At 65.2% G+C, this 7,114-nt stretch overlaps 1 protein-coding gene across 1 annotated transcript in view; it reads left to right on the top strand.

Moving 5' to 3' along the window:
* Positions 1–7,114, top strand: part of VAV2 (vav guanine nucleotide exchange factor 2) — a 119,568-nt gene that overhangs the window by 54,039 nt on the left and 58,415 nt on the right. The window lies entirely within an intron of this gene.

Here is a 7,114-nt window from a genome sequence, read left to right as displayed (position 1 = left end):
CGGCTCTGTGACAGCGGCGGGCACGGCAGTCTCGGGTCCCTCGGGTCCCCGTGCTGGACGTCTCCCTCCCGGTTTTACTGCTTTCAAAGCTCAGCCTCTGAGAATCCCGTGACCCCTGTGGTTGGCCCTGGTCCCCAACACAGGACCGGGCACGCAGGCAGCGGGGACAGGGGACGACAGCCCCACGGGACTCTGAGATTCAGGGGGCGGGTCAGGGAGACCTCTAAATGGGGACCAGTTCCAGATCGAGGGGGACAAGGACCCGCCGTTCCCCGGAGGATGGGGCCACGGGGTGGGGAAGAGAGGCGTGGGAAAACCAGCCTCGCCGGAGGGCGGGGTGCCCGGGGTCACGCCTGGGTGCCAGCGACACTGCGAGGGTGGGCGCTACGGGAGGGGCTCCCCAGCAGCCGCGTGGCCGGAGTCGGGGGTCCCAGGACCACGGTGCCAGGCACTTACAGGCCAGCCCAGCCACCCTTTGGTGGCGCTGTTGGCACAGATTCAGTCACTGGGTCAGGTACGAGGTTAGGGACCCCCACCTGGGACGGACGTCATTTGTCTTCAGACTGCCCGCTGACCACGTGCCCACGGGGGTCCAGAGCAGGTTTAGGGTAACGGTCACAAGACAAGGCTCACACCCGGGGCGCCAGGGGCACCCGGAGCCTCCCCCGCCCCCCAGTGTCACCGCTGGCCTTCAGAGTCGCTTCTGTGAGGCCTGCAGCCGGGACATTTCGAGACTGTTCGTTCAGAGCACGTGCAGCATTTCTGAGACAGAGGAGCACATGGTTCTAGTTTTGTTTTCTCCCGGAAACGATCGTCCGTCGGCTCTCCCCATGGCCCGTGCCGATACGCGGGTTGTGGTTCTCCTTCCGGAATATTCTTCGCCTGCACCGGTGTCTGCATGCACACGCGCAGGGGTGACGTCCGGAAACAGCACTTGGTCTAGGTGCTTGCTCCTTCACGGAAGGCTAGAGCCTGGTCTGGTCTGTGTCTGTTTCTCCCCAGAGGGGGGCCGGGCCGGGTTAGGTTTGGGGGCAGGCTTTGCCCTGGACCAGCTGTCCTGCTGCCTTCCAGGCGCTCTGTGCCCCTGTCTCCAGGGCCCGAGGCCGAGTTAACCCCTCAGTGCACAGGGAGGATGAGGAAGTGAGGGGAGGAGGGAGGTGTTTGCAGCCCACGGCAAGTCAGGGCCCGCCCCTCAGGGACCCACACCCTCTGCAGGGGCTCCCGCCTCTCACCTGCGCTCCCTCTTCGGGCCTTGCGGTTGTCCTCTGTGCCTCTCCCGCGCCCGCCCGCACTTTCCCTTCCTGGTCTGAGCCCCGATCCACAGCTCGGTGGGGCCGCCCGGCGCAGGCCACCCAGTCCACCGCACAGAACTGCTTCCCAGGGGTAACTGGGAATTCTGGTGACCACCAGCGCTTTGCCGCGCTGACTCCTCCCCTTTAGGGAGCGTTTCACAGTGTTACTAGTTTCCTGAGGGTTCAGTTTGGCCAAACCCTTTCCTTTTCTGAAAACCCAGCCATGAAGCCCGCAGCCCTGAAGCACGTCTTCCCCACGTCTTTCCTGGCTGGAGAGGGGCCCGGCATGCCCCTCTAGAAAAATGGTCATTTTTACAGCCCTTGCACTTTGCATAATGAGCTGATTTTCCATAAAGGCCCCAATTATACTTCTCAGAGGCTGATGAATAGGAGACTTCATCTGAGGGCCCCACCCTGGTGGGGGACCAGAAGTGAGGTTGGGGTTCGGGGGTGGGGGGTGTGCAGGGCCTTGTCACAGCCAGAGCTGGAGGTCTGGAGTGAGGGACGTCCTGTAGGAGATCGTCACTGAATGCTGGGGGCAGAGGAGAGGGCAAAGGGCAGAGCTCTCCCCGTGACTGAAGATGGCAGGTGAGGCCAAGGAAGCCCCAGCCCATGGTCCCCTCTGTGAGCCACCTGCTCGCCCAGCGGCCGTATGCAGGGATGCTCTTGGGGCCTCTGTCTCTTCTTCTGTAGCTGGGACGGGTCCCCTGCTGGGCAGTCACCGTGAGCCTGCACACACACAGCACCTGACACCCCATGGATGCCCTAGGCGCTGGCTGGCCGGCGGGCTAAGAGGGGCCCCCGAACGGGACACCCCCCTCTTGGCTCCTGGCCCTTGTGTGACCGGGACGGGTTCCCTGCAGGTGTAATCAGGTCCTTATAGACGTAGTCACGTCGTAAGGAAAAGAGCGAGGCAGGAGGGTAGGAGCAGAGCTTGGGGCCCTGCAGCCACGAGCTGAGGAATGCCGGGTCCCGGGGAAGCGCAGGGGGCAGGTCCCGCCCGCGGCCCCCAGGCAGGGCCCACCCTGTCTTTGGCCGCATCTTGGCCTCCCGTCCCTGCTGACGGGCACCCGGCCGCCTCCATCTTTGGCGATTGTGGGGAGCTTCGTGTGCAGGTATTTGGTTAAATATGGACTTCGGTTCTTCTGGGTCGCCTCCTCTGACATTTGCCCCAAAGCGCACGAATCCCCTGTGTCCTCGATGTAGCAGGAGCCAGAGGCTGAGTCCCATCCTGGGGTCCCCATCACAGACAATGGTGGCTGTGTGCCCACCTGGTCTTGGTGGTCTCGCCCCTGGCCTGGTGGCCGTCCTCGGCCACCTCGGGCTGAGCTCCTGACCTGCAGGGTCTCCTGGAGGGCGGGCTCTCTGCCCCTCACGTGATGAGAAGCTGCAGCTGGCGGGGGACAGGGGGCTGCCAGGCCACAAAGGGGGCGTGCCTCCTGCTTGGGCTTGTGACCTCAAAACTCTGCTTTTGAAGGTCTTTTCTCCAGTCTCAGAGACCCCAGACACATCTGAGGGGGACTGACCCCTGGGCAGGGTGGCGGGTGGATGGGGCAGGGATGCGGTGGGAGAGACTGATCGCCCCCCAGCTCCAGCGAGCTGGGACGTCCTTTTTCAATTTGAAGTGAATTCTCAGAATGTCAGACATACCCGGATCCAAGTCCGAGCGCGGGAGAGCTTTCTGGAACTGAACAGGAGCCCCTCTTGTCTCGCCGCTGGGGCCGGGGCGAGGGTGGGTGTGGCTCCACCCAGGCCTGGTGGCCAGTATGGGTCGCACAGGGCCTGCCCCGGAGAAGGAGGGGCTGCCGGGGCAGGGCTCACCCCTGGGGGGACGCGGGCGCCTCTTCCGTTCCCCTGACTGAGTGACCCCAGCTCGTCCCCTCCTGGGAAGGAATCTCATGTCGATCCTTCCAGCCTCCTGCCTCCTCTCTCCCTAACTTGGTGACAGTGACCCAGTGTCGGGGACGAGGGGCGACCTTGAGGCAGAGAGGGGAGCCAAACGCTGGCCTTGGTGGCACTCGGGCCGTGTCCTGTCCACACTAGCCGCCAGGACAGAGCTCCCGGGTGGCAACCCTCCGTCCAATGCTGACGCCGCCCTTGCCCTGGACCCCTGAGTGGCCGCTGCCTGCGGTGAGGTCTGGCCACCACGTCAGGGGTGGACGGTGGGCAACCTGCTCCGCATGGGGCTGGCGCCGGCTCCTGACCAACAGTGCCCGGTGACTCGTGGGAGCCTGTCTCCACCACAGACCCAGGAGGGACACTGGCTGCTCTGGCCACCGCCCACCGAGCGGGACCCGCGGGGAACCCTCGGCGTGGGCGCCGGAGCTGGAAGTACACTCACTGTTCAAACTGCATCAGTGGGTCGTTTTGTGCTGGGTCAGCGGGGAGCTGATCGTGCTGCCGGCGGGAGGGCGCGCACCGCCAGCCGGAGCCTGCACGGCGGGGCAGGGGCCCGAGAAGACGGAGCGCAGCCCAGCCGGTTGTCCCCACGCCCTGCTGATCTCTGGTCCTGGTGGCAGGGCTCCCGCGGTGGGCGGGCTCGCGGGGGTGGGGGGAGCCCCTGTGCGGTCCGCTGGCCCACAGCACGGGCCGCTGGCTGAGCTCGGCTCCCGTTACTCTTCCCTCCCTCCCCACCCCGCCCTCCCATCCTCTGCTCATGCGACCGGTCCGCTCCAGGTCTGTCCGTCTGTCCCTCAGCTCCCCCATCCATCCACCCGTCTGTCCGCCTGTCCATCTGTCCATGCGTCATCTGTACACCATCCACCCGTCCACCTGCCCACCCACCTGTCCATCCACTTATCCTTCCTTCCACCCACCCTGATGTCCCTCCGTCCACCTCCTCTGCCTCTTTCACACGAGCGTGGGTCGGCTGGTGTCCCCGTGGTGCTGTGAAGTGGTTAAGGTCACGGCCTCTAGCTGGGGTCGAGGTCCGGCAGCGGTCAGGTGAGGCCCGGTCTGTCCCCTGGTGCGGACCAGGAGCTCAGCCGTGTTTCCTACTGCGGGGGTGGGGCCGGACAAAGGAGTGACCCCGCTGACCTGGGTGGTCCTACTCCTGAGCCTGTATGGACTCCGTGGGAAAGCAGGTCACAGTTGAAACTCCCTCCCCAGGCCGTGAGGAGCAGTCAGGCGGCCTCCCTAAAGCTCTCCACGCAGGCCCTGACCTGTGGCAGGCGGAGCGGCCGCCTCTGTGTGCCTCAGTTTCCTCACCTGTGAACAGGGGTCGGCCAGCACCCACCTGGGGGGCCGCGTGGGTTAAAGCTGGTCGTGTGTGGGTTTCCTGCCTTGAGCTGGGCGGAGGGCGTGTGGGCTCTGCCCCGGACCGGCTTGGCAGTCAGGGAGCCCCCGGGTCACTGCTGCTCTCCAGGTGCTCACAGGAGACGTTAGGGGACCGCGTGCAGCCAAGCATGAGTGTCATCTCCGATTTGTGGTGCACGAGCGTCACGCCAGCCCCTACGGGGCCTTCCCGGGGCAGCTCAGGTGCCCGAGCGCAGTCAGGACAGGGAGATGTCGCCGGTGCCTGCATCGCTGTCCTCGCTGACAGGTGTCCCCGGTGCCAAGTCAGGAATCACTGCGTGAAGAAAACCCCGGGAGCGTGAGCTGCCTCCCGGCCGCAGACCTGTCTGCGCCAGGCAGTGAGACGGAAAAGTAGGGACGGTGGGGACCCGGCGTGTTTGAAGTGACCCTTGCAGACTCACGAGGCCCCCAGGCACCAATTTCAGACCTTTGGCCCGGCTCCCACGGCCGGCATCCACGCCGAGGCACCGTGACGCTGGAGGAGCCCTTCATCCCTCCTCTTGCATGTGGGGAAACTGAGGCCCAGAGCACCTTTCCTACGGCCCCTCACCCGAGGAGGTCGGCAGTCATTCATTCATCCAGTCTGTGCCCGGTGACGTGCGGCCCTCAGGCCAGGAGCTGGGAGCCGGCCGGAATGGGCCGCTGTCGGGTAGGGAGTTGGACGCGGGGCCCCGGTTGCAGGCGGGTGACCTTGGCACAGCTGGACCCGGGGCAGCGCGGGGTGGGTGGGGAACATGACCGGAAACCCGGAGGCACAGGGCGAAGGGCAGGCCTGAGTCAGGCGGGTCTGGCTGCTGATGTGGTTTGAGCCGGCGTTAGCCCTGGGCCCGTTCCCTGGTTGTACTGCCTGATGGTCTGAGCCCTCGGTGGGGCCCAGGCCCCGAGGCCCGCCCGGTGCTTCTCCGGTGAGGCCTGAGGAGGAGAGCCCGGACGGGGTGGGTGTGGGATGAATGGGGGCTTTACCAAGGTGCGCCCGGGGCCTTAATCCAGTGGCCGGTACCCTTTATTTTAAAATTTTTTTAATGTTTATTTATTATTGAGACAGAGAAACAGAGCATGAGCAGGGGAGGGGCAGAGAGGGAGGGAGACACAGACTCTGAAGCAGGCTCCAGGCTCTGAGCTGTCAGCACAGAGCCCCACGTGGGGCTCGAACCCACAAACTGTGAGATCATGACCTGAGCTGAAGTCGGGCGCTTAACTGACTGAGCCCCCCAGGCGTCCCATGGTGGCCAGTGTCCTTATAAGGGACACATGGAAGAGAGAGACAGGCAGAGGAGAGGCCTTCTGCAGATGGAGGCAGGGACTGGAGGACTCGGCCGCAGCCCAGGGACACGGGCACATGGGAGCGGCAGGAGGGACCCTAGAGCCCTGCGTGGCCCCCTGCACCTCTCCGTTAGGATTTCTGTTTTAAGCCTCTCAGTTTGTAGGACGTGGTTATTGGCAGCTCGTGGCTAGGCAGTGGGCTCTGGGACAGGGCAGGGGCGGGGTCCCTAGCCTCCAGCACGCCTGGCATGTGAAGCTGTGTATGCCCTTCCCAGAGGCTGACAGATGTCCCCATGAGCCCCGACCACCGATGCCTGCCCCCAGCGGGGCTCTGGGGCCCGGAGACGCCCCTGCAGTCAGCGGGGCTGGAGGGCCGGCTGATAAGGACGGCGGCCCTGCCTTCCGCACCATCCGTTGTTGGGGGGCCCAGAGCCCTCACAACTCCCGTCCTGCCCTCTGGGGAGCGGAGATGGCTTCACTCGGGGACGAGGCGAACGATCAGAGCCTGCCTCTTCCGCAAACATCACCATTAAAAATTTATCGGGGCGGCTGTGTGACAGCCTCAGCTCGTTCTCAGAGACCAGGCAGCAAGGGCTGCCGTGCGGTGGGATTTACACGCGTGCAGAGCGGACGTGTGGTCCTTCCACAGGCCGGCGCAGCAGGGCCTGATTTCGGGCTGTGGCCTGGCCGGGGCTGGGGGGCTGTGTCAGCAGGGTCCCCAGCCCAGCTCCGGGGTGAGGTCTGCCGTGCTCTGTGCAGCCGTGGGGATGGCCGGGCCTGTTCTCACGGGCAGAGGGGCCGTCTTCCCAGATGTCACCCCGGGCGTCCTCCTCAGGGTGGGTCCTGTCCCTCCTCGCCACCGGCTTTAGGCAGGCTGCAGCAGGTTCTGCAGCGGTGCCGGAGGGGCCCTGAGGCCCGTGATTTAGCACAGCCAGCACGTGTCACCTGCTCATGTCACCTGCTCCCACAGCTGGCCACCGGCCTCCTGCCAGAACAGAGTGGCCGTCACGGCGGGGAGGCGGACCCGGCTGCTCGTGCACTGTCCCCTGCGGGCTCTGCCTTGTCGGCAAAGCCAGGGTGTGCAGTGACAGGGACTCAGCCTCTCCTGCCACTTGACACCGCTGGTGCCGGGGTGGGGGGTAGGGGACTGTTACTGACCGCTTCCACGGAGGAAGAAACTGAGGCCAGGAGGCTGAGAGGCCTGCTGGGGGCTCTCGTGCTGAGGACGGGAGAGCTGAGCTGGGCCCCTGAGCACCCGTGTCTCC

Source organism: Suricata suricatta, chromosome 13 (assembly GCF_006229205.1).
Source record: "Suricata suricatta isolate VVHF042 chromosome 13, meerkat_22Aug2017_6uvM2_HiC, whole genome shotgun sequence".
Lineage (NCBI taxonomy): Eukaryota > Metazoa > Chordata > Mammalia > Carnivora > Herpestidae > Suricata > Suricata suricatta.
This window is presented reverse-complemented; position numbering and strand designations above follow the sequence as displayed.